Raw genomic sequence first — 12,600 nt, 5'->3', positions numbered from 1 at the left:
TACAGTTGTTACTTATGAAATTTGCTAAAACCAGCAAGCCTGCGATGTCAATTTAAGGCAGAAGGCGCTGTTCTTGTTTTTCAGTGACGCCATCTATAGACAAGAATACGATTTCAGTTAAGCACACGTCACAGCTCGTTTTATAGGGAGGACTCGTTCATACTCCATTCAATTATCCACCGATCGTTATTTTGACATTAACCAGAGAACGATCTATCTGCAAATCAGTAACCTCAATTTTTTCTTTATCACCGGCGTNATTTAGTACTTGTACTTTTACTTGTACTTTTTACTCGTTACTTTTTAAAATACGAACTTTTTACTTTTTACGCGTTACTTTTTTTAAAAATACTTGTACTTTTACTCGTTACTTTTAAAAAGTAACGTTGCCATATATGATTTTGACCATAGCCAGAGAACGATCAATCTCCAATTCACTACCCCCAAAGGCATTGATTTGTTTAGGGAACATGCAGGACTTTGTGATCCAGCAGATTTAGCATATATCAATCACCATTTACTACACGGGGGATCTTCGGCCGGCTGCATTCGAACTCCCATTCTCCCAAACGTGAGTCCAGCGCCCTGCCAACTAGGCTTTCCCGGCCTATTCAGCAGTTGGAAAAGCTAAACAACAGATAAAAGCATAGAAAGAAGAATATTGTCGCATATAATATTTCCTCTCTATCATTTGTTTTCCCTCTGTTAGATTTATGCTGATGGTGGAACGATTTCAACCCTCCACTGGCCTGGAAACATGCCAGTTAATAAAATGGCATAAAAATCATTTTATCGATTAAATTTACATTTCAGTTTAGTAATTTTTATTAAATGCGTGGTAAAAAAAGATACAGTTTTGAAAATCAGAATTTCTGGTAAACGGAAAAATGAGAACTATGAGAACACGGAAAGCTCGGTAATTTTTCCCGAAGTACTTTATTATTGATTTTAATTAAATTTTAAATTTAATAAATTTAATAATATGAGAAAAAATTGAGTAAATATGGGGAAATTTGGTAATAATGATACCTTAGAGCATAGCATAAAAAATTTATTCAGAAAAATTTACAACTTAGTTTTGTATTTTTTACTAAATGTACGTTAATAAGAACTATAATTTCCGGAGAACACAAGAATTTCCGGTGAACTGTTACTATAGGAATGAAACAATAACCAAATGAATTATTTTTATTAAAAGAATTAATTTTTTTACCATAAATCTCAGTACCATACTGCACGATAATTTAATCAGAATTTTTTTCTCTGTGCATTACAGAGATGAGTTACCTAAATCGTACCATTTTTCACATTTAAATATTTATCAGTCGCAAAGCACCGCCAATTGCATTTGATATATTTTAATATTAAAATACAGTAATTCAGCTACTTATATTAATCTTTTTATCGCAATAATTGTGCAGTAAATACTGAAAATATTTTTCGCCATTAATATTTTTCGCCAGGTCTGCAAGTGGGGATATTTAGGAAACCGGATGCCTAATTCGTACCACCTGCTCCCTTAATCATACCAACCTTAAAAATATTAGGAATTTATGATTAAATGAATGAGAGGATTACGTGCAACCAAAAAAAAAATTGTTTATTAATATAATAAAAAATGTGCTATTAAATTTTGTATTGTTACATATATAAAAATAGTATTATAAACTAATAAAGTATAAATTGAACATGATGTTACGTGCTACAAAATTCAAGAACGATTTCTATGTTATTGTTGAGTTGTTACTTATGAAACCAGCTAGCCTGCTATGTCAATTTAAGGAAGAAGGCGCGATTCTTGTTTTTCAGTGGCGCTATCTATAGACAAGAATACGATTTCTGCTAAGCACACGTCACAGCCCGTTTTATAGGGAGGACTCGTTCATACTCCATTCAATTATTCACCGATCGTTATTTGGACATTAACCAGAGAACGATCAATCTGCAAATCAGTACCCTCAACGGCATTTTTACTTTATCACCGTCGTTGAACAGCCGACCTAATTTTGAGTTTTACGACTACTAATACTAAACTCCATAGCCTTGTAATTTTGAGTTTACGAATACTAATACTAAAACTCCATAGCCTTGTAATTTTGAGTTTACGACTACTAATACTAAACTCCATAGCCTTGTAATTTTGAGTTTACGACTGCTAATACTAAACTCCATAGCCTTGTAATTTTGAGTTTACGACTACTAATACTGAACTCCATGGCCTTGTAATTTTAAGTTTACGACTACAAATACTAAACTCCATAGCCTTGTAATTTTGAGTTTACGACTACTAATACTAAACTCCATAGCCTTGTAATTTTGAGTTTACGACTTCTAATACTAAACTCCATAGCCTTGTAATTTTGAGTCTACGACTACTAATACTAAACTCCTAATACTTGTAGTTTTGAATCCAATCCAGAAGTCAAGGGAGCTCTGGATCAAGTATTAGAAAAAAATTTGCTTTCCTGAAGGACTTTTTCATGGAACTAATCCGCATTTGCGTTACATGGATAGGAATGCCACAAAAAAAAACCTCATTTAACCTTACGGCAAAGGGACTCTAACCAATGATCCGTCTACCACTGGGGATATTTTACATCAGCATTGTGATCTGTGCTAGCTGGGTACGGAACTAACTCGTATCGACCAGCTATCGCTGGGATTCGAACTCGGGGCAACTCAAAGGGAGGCGAGTACACCATCACCTAAGTCTCCTCGGTTCCCCAAAGGTAATGATTTGTTATGGGATCTTGGAGGATTTTGTGACCCCAACAGATTTAACATACAACAGTCACCATTTAGTACACAGGGATTCTTCGGCCACGGGATTCAAACTCGCGATCTAGATTTTACTGTAAATACTGCATCTTTTATCTTCACTTTTTTGGGGGGTGGGATCTATAATCAATTTTCTTTGCCTTAAGCATAAGAAATACCGGCATTGTTTCGGTTAAAGATTTCCATTGTTGACTATTCAAGTGGTCATTTTTCTATCTTTAGGAGATGGATGGTCTTAAAAATCTTTTTCTATAAAGGACAATTTTCCAACAAAATTTATCATATCATCAATGCACAACTTTACAATTACATAAAATAACAAGTAAGAGAAGCGCATTTACAACAAGTGGTTTAGTTTAAAGACAGCACGTTTTTTTAGGGGGGATTTAAAAATATATTTCGTTGGGTAATATTTTTTGAAAGGGGATAATTTTTTTCAGGCAATTATTACTTCTATCTTCAACTCAAAACTTACATAATCATAATAAGAGAAGCATATTTACAATCGGTGGATTGATTGAACTGAAACATTAGTTTTAATTTTCATTTCGAGGAGGGGATAGTTTTTAAAACATTTTATTTTAATCATTTTTATTACATCTTTATTATAGACGAAAAAGTTGTTGATGTTCTCAAAGAAATATAATACTTACGACTGCAATGTTAACGAGTCTCCGTTCTAAGATGGAATTTATATATTTTGCACGAATAACAGATTGCTTAAATTTTCCGTTTTGGTAGAAGAATTAAATTCCTTTATACCTCTTTAAAATGAATAGAAAAGTAATACTAATAATGATGACGACAAAAGATTTTAATAGGAGATCAGAAAAAAGATTTTCCCGGATATAATGAGGAAAGACATGGAAGAAAAACAGACAGACCTTTGGATTTTTGAAAAGTTCTTATAACCACTTCACTTAGTCAACCAATTCTTTTGTTTCTTGGAATTTTTTTCATGAGAGAGATTTTATTAACTTTCAACAACTTTATCTGCTAGAAATCGTTCAGTAGAATGGGCATTAAGTACAGTTAAACTTATAAAAATATTTTCTTTTGAACTTGGGAGCTGTTATTCTCACAAATATACAGAAAAAAAGCACAGGCAAAACGGCTTTTTGCGTTCAGTTGCCACCATTTATGTTATTCAGTTAAACTAAATACATTTTTAAGTACAGAAATGTAGTTAACGCACAAAAAAATTCTATAAAATTGACAGAATAACAACTGTTTGAAACAAATAGGGATGATATATTACTAAAAATGTGCTTGTTTTGCAAATGAAATGTTTTGACAATGAAGTCAGAAATTGAGTCTAATGTGCATGAAAACATATATTGTCAATAAACAAAGAAACAAGAAATGAATAAATAAAACTATAACAGTCGAAAAGCAAACAAAATTATGTGACTACATGCACTGTTAAAAAATTTTATTTTACCTTAACAACAAAAATTGTTGGTAATTATACGAAAAAATTTTTACAGTGATTTAATTTTTAACATTTTCATTTAAAAAACAGAGGTAATAGTGAAATATTGAAATAGAAATATTGTTAAGTTTTGACAAAACGATTTTAATTTACTCAAACTAATTCATAGAGTAGTTTTTTCACTTAATTCGAAACTAACTTATTTATTGTTTGTCTAATTTAAAATTTTTCTTGTGTATCATGTTCTGAAATTGTTTTTCACGTCATGGGAAAATAAGACGTGAAACTATTACTAAAATATTAACTTTACGTAACTCAATATTATGTATTATATTAACTTAAAAAATGATAACGAAATCCGAAACCTATTTTTTACAGCAAGTTTGGCATAATTTCCTCCAAGAACAAGAAACCGTAAGACCAATTTAATACTTACGCGCTGAATAATTATCGAGTAATTTGAAGAAAGTGGAATTTCATATGCGTGACTAAAAATACTAGATTGATTATCCATTATTTAAAAAAGGTTTTTTTCATTCTATATATTAGAAAACATACTTTTGGGCAGTAAAGGAATGACTTGGTCGTGTTTTCAATTCATTTTATTTTATGAACGCAATTTGGTAAAAATTGGTGCGCATTATCCAGACTTCTTAGCCTATCATCATCATTATCATGAACATTATTATTATTATATGTAGAAAATAATGAGTTTTAGTAGGATAAATAAACTAGAATACAATTATTGATGATTATGTAGAAAACAATGAGTTTTAGTAGGATAAATAAACTGGAATACAATTATTGATGATTATGTAGAAAATAATGAGTTTTAGTTGGATAAATAAACTAGAATACAATTATTGATGATTATGTAGAAAATAATGAGTTTTAGTAGGATAAATAAACTGAAATACAATTATTGATGATTCCCTGTGTAGTAAATGGTGACTGATGACGCTAAATCTGCCGGGTCACAAGGTCCCCATGTTCCCATACCAAATCAAAACCTCTGGGGGTACTAAATTGGAGATTGATCTTTCTCTGATTATGATCAAAATTACGATCTGCGGACGTATGAATGAATGTATGAATAGGTCCGCTCTATAAACGGGTGTGACGCATGGGTGTGGTCGAAGTCGAATTCTTGGCTATAGATGGCGCCACTGGAAAACAAGAACAATGGCACTCCTTCTGCCTTAATGGCCGACGACAACAGTAACAGCAGCTGCTGAATATCTTTCTTGATGGCATTCTTCTTCACGAGTTTTATCTTGAAAGAAATCAATTACTGGCTTCTTTTTTATACATGAACCACTTCAACGACAACAGGATAAGGTTAAGATTGGCGAGAATGTCTACTTAAGTTAATGAAATTTGCACCTTATTAATTAGACTCCTTTTTTTCTTTTTTTATGAAGATTGTTAGGATTGTTAGATAATGAGCAACGTGATACATTTGTTTGGAATGTATTTGTCAAATGAATTCAGGAAAACTACTTAAAATCTGCTCTAAGGTTACCAAATTTAACTAATTACTACTAAATAACTAACTAATTTTTATAACCGTCTGTGAACAGCCAACAAAATTTTTGGGTTTACAACTACTAATGTTTAATTCCGTAGCCTTGTAATTTTGAACCCAATCCAGCAGACACGGGAACTCCTGGATCAAGTATTGGGAGAAATTTTCCTTCTTGGAAAACTTTCCGGGGGAACTAACCCGCATTTGCGTCACATAGAGAGGAAAACCACGAAAACTTCCCATGGTTAGCCTGGCCGCAAGGGGACTCTAACCGTCTACCACTGAGGAAATTTTACGTCAGCACTATCGGTATGAGCCGGATGTGGAATTCATATCTACCAGCAATCACTGGTATTCGAACCTGGGACACCTCATTGGAAGGCGAGTGCTCTATACCCTCAGCCAACGTAGCTCTCGTCACTCGTATTAGAGTCAAAATTTTAATAGCGCTAACACCCAAAATTTGAAATCATAATTTTTACTTTTTTTTGCTGTTTTTTAAAAAGTATATATTGTACAAAATAATAGNGGGTGACCACTTGGATCAGTCTGCGTAGGGACCGAGGGTGTGCGGTATTGGTCCTCGTTAAACTGTGCTACCGTAAAGTGTTCGACTTCGCGCAGGTCGTCGGGCTACCGAAGCGGAGGTACCATTCCCTCCGCAGAGGATCAAAATTGTGATGGCATGTCTTCGGATCATCCTCCAAGATGTTTCCCAGACCGTCGCCAATAACCCTTTGTGCAGCTCTAGTGCGACGTAAATTAACAACAACAACTACAACAGGATAAGGTTAAGATTGGCGAGAATGAGAACACTTCTAAGGTTTAGAAAATGTCTACTTAAGTTAATGAAATTTGCGCCTTATTAATTGAACTCTTTTTTTTTCTTTTTTTATGAAGATTGTTAGGATTGTTAGATATTATGAACAACGTGATACATTTGTTTGGAATGTATTTGCCAAATGAATTCAGGAAAACTACTTGAAATCTGCTGTTAGGTTACCAAATTTAACTAATTACTACTAACTAACTAACTAATTTTTATAACCGTCGTTGAACAGCCAACACAATTTTTGGGTTTACAACAACCAATGTTCAATTCCGTAGCCTTGTAATTTAGAACCCAATTCAGAAGACACGGGAACTCCTATATCAAGAATTGGGAGAAATTTTCCTTCGTGGAGAACTTTCCGGTTGAACTAACACGTATTTGCGTCACATGGAGAGGAAAACCACGAAAACCTCCCACGGTTAGCCTGACGTCAAGGGGACTCTAACCGTCTACCACTGAGGATATTTTACGTCTGCACTGTGGTCGGTGTGGGCCGGATGCGGAATTCATATCGACCAGCAATTGCTGGTATTCGAACCTCATTGGAAGGCGAGTGCTCTATCCCCTCAGCTCTCGTCACTTCTATTAGCTATTTCTATTTCTATTTCTTTGTACCTGTTTTTATTAATTAAATTATGATTGTTATTAATAATCATAATTTTAATAACAATAATTATACTATTAAGGGATTATACATTTATGTATTGTGTGAGGAATGATGTATTATAGAAGCAAAATAAAAATTTAAAGTGATGAAATTAGTATACTAGCGGATATGCGGTTTCCAGACCAGGAAAATAAGAGGCCGTCACATTTCCGTCACATCACATCTCCCCTCCGTTTCCCTTTTCACAAAAAACTAACCCTTCATCACAACCCTCTAACCCCTTTTTTGCTTTATTCCATAAACATGTACAGTAAGCCGAAAGAAATGGACCACCCTGAATAACTTTTGATCTAATGATCAAATCTTCACGCTCTAGGACTCAATCTTATTGGCTCGAGATGCTGACCACCAATATGCTAATTAATAAGTGCAGAAGATATTTTAAGTTACGAAACCACACACGAAAACGTACTTTCTCTGAATATATATACCCTTTCTTCGACGGATTCGGATTTCTGACCCCCAAAATATAGGGGGAAGCCACAATCTGGGAAATACGTTTCCCATGGTTTGGTCAGGATAGCTATCCCAAGTTTGGATCCCTTAATGTTGATTTTACTTTTCGCGTATTTCGCTATATTTCGTATACTTTCTGAACAAACCAAAGAAAATTTTGCTCATAATTATAAAATTCGTTTCTCTAAAAATAATACCATGCAAAAAAAATTATTTTTTAGTAAATATTTATAATTTTTTTTGTAATTTCTTTAAATAATAGACGAAAAAATTTAGAATTGTAAGGTCTACAGTTTTTTACATCATTTTAAAGTATGTAATTTTGCATGTCAAAATACAAAATTTAAGAGAAATTGGTAGAATTGCTGAGAAATCAAATTTCAAATATACGGCTTCTTTAAAAATTCAATTTCTCAGGAACTATTCGACCGATTTCGCTCAAATTTTGTATTTTGCCACGTAAGCTTACATACTTTAAAATGATGTAAAAAATTACATACTTACAATTCAAAATTCTTTTATTATTATTAAATAAAATAGTAAAACATAATAAATAGTTAATGAAATTAAATTTTTGCCTGGAATTCAAATTTCAAATATCTTTGGGTAAACGAATTTTATACATGTGTGCAAAATTTTTTCAAATCGATTAAAAAGCTCTCTAAATACGATGTAATACTCAAATCATTAGGTTAAAAGTTATTCAGGGTGGTCCGTTTTCTTTTTGGCGCACATTACTTGCACTTAGAACACAAATCTAATCATGGATTATATTTCAATATTTATTTTTTATAACTATACAAGCGTTTCAATGACGTATATGCATGATAATAATATTAATTATGTTTGTACTTTTTTGATAAAAGTTATGAAAAAAATATGCATAAATAATTAACATAAAAATGTTTGATCAGCTGAATGTTGATATTTTAACCAAAATGTGTGTTGCCCCGCTTTTTGTTACCTCCTCCAACCCACTTGTCACAGACTGTCACAGTTTCAAAATTGTCACCCCCTCAAGTGTCATCACTTATAGACGGTTCCAAATAATGAGGTGTTCTGTATGTGAAAAATCTATATTATATGAGTATCATTTCACGCAGCTTAATGACTACACTCGTAATGTTTAAATTCGTCCTTCATCGTTGTTTTAAAGAACATTTTCTAAAAATTGGCCTATAGCTTAATACCTATAACCGTAATGTATTAGTGCCTTCTTCATCATTATTTTAAGGAGCATTTTCTAAAAATTGGCCTATAGCTCAATCCTTATACCAGTTATGTTTAAATGCCTTCTTCATCATTATTTTGAGGAGCATTTTCTAAAAATTGGTCTATAGCTTAATCCTTATACCAGTTATGTTTAAATGCCTCCTTCATCATTATTTTAAGGAGCATTTTCTAAAAATTGGCCTATAGCTTAATCCTTATAACAGTTATGTTTAAATGACTTCTTCGTCATTATTTCAAAGAGCATTTTCTAAAAATTGGCCTATAGCTTAATCCTTATACCAGTTATGTTTAAATGCCTTCTTCGTTATTTTGAGGAGCATTTTCTAAAAATTAGCCTATAGCTTAATCCTTATACCAGTTATGCTTAAATGCCTTCTTCATCATTGTTTTAAGGAGCATTTTCTAAAAATTGGCCTATAGCTTAATCCTTATACCAGTAATGTTTAAATGCCTTCGTCGTCACTATTTCAAGGAGCATTTTCTAAAAATTGGCCTATAGCTTAATCCTTATACCAGTTATGTTTAAATACCTTCTTCATCATTATTTTGAGGAGCATTTTCTAAAAATTGGCCCATAGCTTAATCCTTATACCAGTTATGTTTAAATGCCTTCTTCATCATTATTTTAAGGAGCATTTTCTAAAAATTTACCTATAGCTTAATCCTTATACCAGTAATATTTAAATGCGTCTTTTATCATTATTTTAAGGAACATTTTTCTAGAAAATGACCCACAAGCTTGATTAAAAGCAATAGTTTTTGAAAAAAAATTTCTTTTCACGAAGAAATCTGTGGTTGTTCAGAAAAAGGCGTCAGAAGAAAAAAAAGCAATGCTTAAAAATGGCACACGGAATTTTTAAAATATCACGAAAATGCTTCTAATCAATTTAAAATGAAAATTGTCTTATATTTAATTGTTCGAATCTGAATTTTAATTTTTTTCCAGTTGACACTCGTCATCAGGTATTAGTAGGGCAGATTTTTTTGGCCACTCTTTCAGGGACTCCATATTAGGTGGACCAACGTTTCTACCATAGAAAGCCCTGATAGTACGAAGAATAAATGTACATCCGTGCCTTGTCCGGGATTCGAACTCAGGGCCTTTCTGATCTAAGATCAGTTCCCTGACTACTACACAGTTCGATCGGCATCTGAACTTTATTATCGCCTGAAAATTGAGATGTTGGGTTTTTAATAGCTAAATGTGTGGTAGCCCATAAAACAAAATTATTAACATCTGTTGTTCTCTTACATAGATTTGATGTTTAATAAGATTTACTACATCCTCTATCAAGAAAAACATAGCAGAATGTGAATGTAATTACTAACAAAAACAACATAAAACTAGAAAAATATTTTTAATTTGTAACAGAATTTTCAGAAACACGATATAAATTTTCAACATGGATAAGAAAATATAATATTACAGTCCACAAAGTAATAAAAGGAACACCTTTATAATTTTTTAACAAATAATCGTGTAATTTAAGTATTAAACAATCTTAATGTTTCGAGATGCTAATCTTGAATATGATAAGTAATTTATATAGACGGTATTTTATTTTTAGAAATCAGGCACAAAAACGTACCACTCTATGTAAACATGATATTTCTTAGAAGGATTTGGATTCTTGATCCTCCAAATAGGGGAGGGGGGCGCAATCTGGAAAATACGATCCCAATCAATAGTTTGGTCAGGAGATCAATTAGAAGTTTGGATTTCTTGTATTTTCTTCTTATTTTGCTTGTCTCAAAGAAGTCATTTCCTTCATTCTTTACTTATTAAATACTGTTCAACCAATTATTTTCGAAGTTCGTATTTTGTCACTTAAATTACGCAGATAAAAAGGTGTAAAGATTTGCAACATTAACAATTAAAAAGTTTTTGACATTAGTACATTAAGTGATAAATAATAATATTAATTAATATTTTTTATACATGGAATTATCTTTATATAAACGAGTTTCACAATTGTGGGCAAAAAAGTTTGTGATTAACTTAAAGAGTACAATAAATAAGATGGAATACGTGAAAAAAGAAATCAAGATTAGGGATTTCAAGTATTCCACTTATCTCAATACTAAAAATTGGTAATACAGTCGAACCTCGCTTTCACAAATTTTTCGATATCTCGAAGAAAAAAGAATTCCCTTCAAATTTTCTATACACTCAGTGTTAAAAAAAACTTGATTTCACGAATTTTTCGATATCTCCAACAAAAAAAAATATTCCCTTCAAATTTTCTATGCACTCAATGTTAAAAAAAACTTGATTTCACGATTTTTTTTCTAATCCCTCGATAACTTGAATTTTTTTTTCGTAAGTAGTGTAGATTTTTTTTCTGAATATAAAAATATATTCTAAAAAAAATCAAAAATTTTAAGAATCGAGGTACTTTTCTCATAATGATAAACTTTTTTTAAATGAAAGAGGATGAGGAAATCGAAGATTTGCCTACAAGATTTGCCCAATGTTACTAACAATCAAGCACTTTCTGCAGTGGACACTGTAAGGAGATTTATTAAGAGGCAGCCGAATATGTCAGAAGAGACATTTAAAGCTATAGTCCACTTAGAAAGTGTTATAGACAAACTTTTCTTACACATCTCTAAAGCAAACAACAATAGAATCTTTTTTTTAAATGAAAGTGTAAAAAGTGTTTTTAGAATAAATATGGAATAATAAATAAAGTATGTAAAGAGCATTTTTCTTTATTCTACCATCGATAGCATGCGATTTTCGATAATTCGAATTTTCGGTATCTTGAATTTTTTCACCTCTCCCTTCAAGTTCGAGATATCGAGGTTTGACTGTATATTTACCAGATTGTGTTTATCCCCGTATTTTAAAGTCTAGGATCTAAATACACTAGAGGAAAAATATGCTAATTCATTGAAAATATGTTTTTGTGGCTGATTTCTTAACTCAAAATATCGTCTGCACTTATGAATTAGCATATTTAAAGATAGGCTCTCAAAGCTTCATGATCGTATCTTAGTAGACCATTAGATCAAAAGTTATGAAAATGTTTCGAAATTAAATGTTATGAAATATCCAAATGAAATTTATTATGAATTTATTTTCAACACTGTACCTATATCTTAAATAATTTACCATTCTCAAAGTATCAACGATTTATTCATGTACAAGGTGTTCCACGATCATTGCCATTGATACAAAGCGTTATCAAAACTTAACGAACTATTATTGAGGTTAACCTAAATAATCAACTTAATAATCTAACAAAGGAAACAGGGTATTAAATTACTATATGGGTAAAAACACAATTCATATATAACTGAAAAACACAATCATATAAATCTGGATATTTCATCCAATAATAAATTTGATTCCATTTTTTTAATCCTACCTTTCTCAATAGTTATTTGTTAAATTTTGATAACGTTTTAAGTATTTTCCTCGCATAAATACCAATTTGTGACCCAAAATTTCAGTACTTTTTTACTTTCCGTTCTTACAAAGATTCCACAAATATGAGTAATGGTAGTGTTTAGTGGACATCTTATTAACCAAAAGAAAGGTAAAGATTCACTTAGAATCAATGTGTTGCATATTTTAATAAAACAAGTGATAGATAAAATAATGGAATACAATTATAAACAATGGATACATCAAATAAATAACTACAAATGGAGCATAAAACTGAAAATAATGC

This window comes from Parasteatoda tepidariorum, chromosome 9 (assembly GCF_043381705.1).
Source record: "Parasteatoda tepidariorum isolate YZ-2023 chromosome 9, CAS_Ptep_4.0, whole genome shotgun sequence".
NCBI classification, from domain to species: Eukaryota; Metazoa; Arthropoda; class Arachnida; order Araneae; family Theridiidae; genus Parasteatoda; species Parasteatoda tepidariorum.
The sequence above is the reverse complement of the archived record's forward strand: the minus strand, read 5'-3'. Positions refer to the sequence as shown.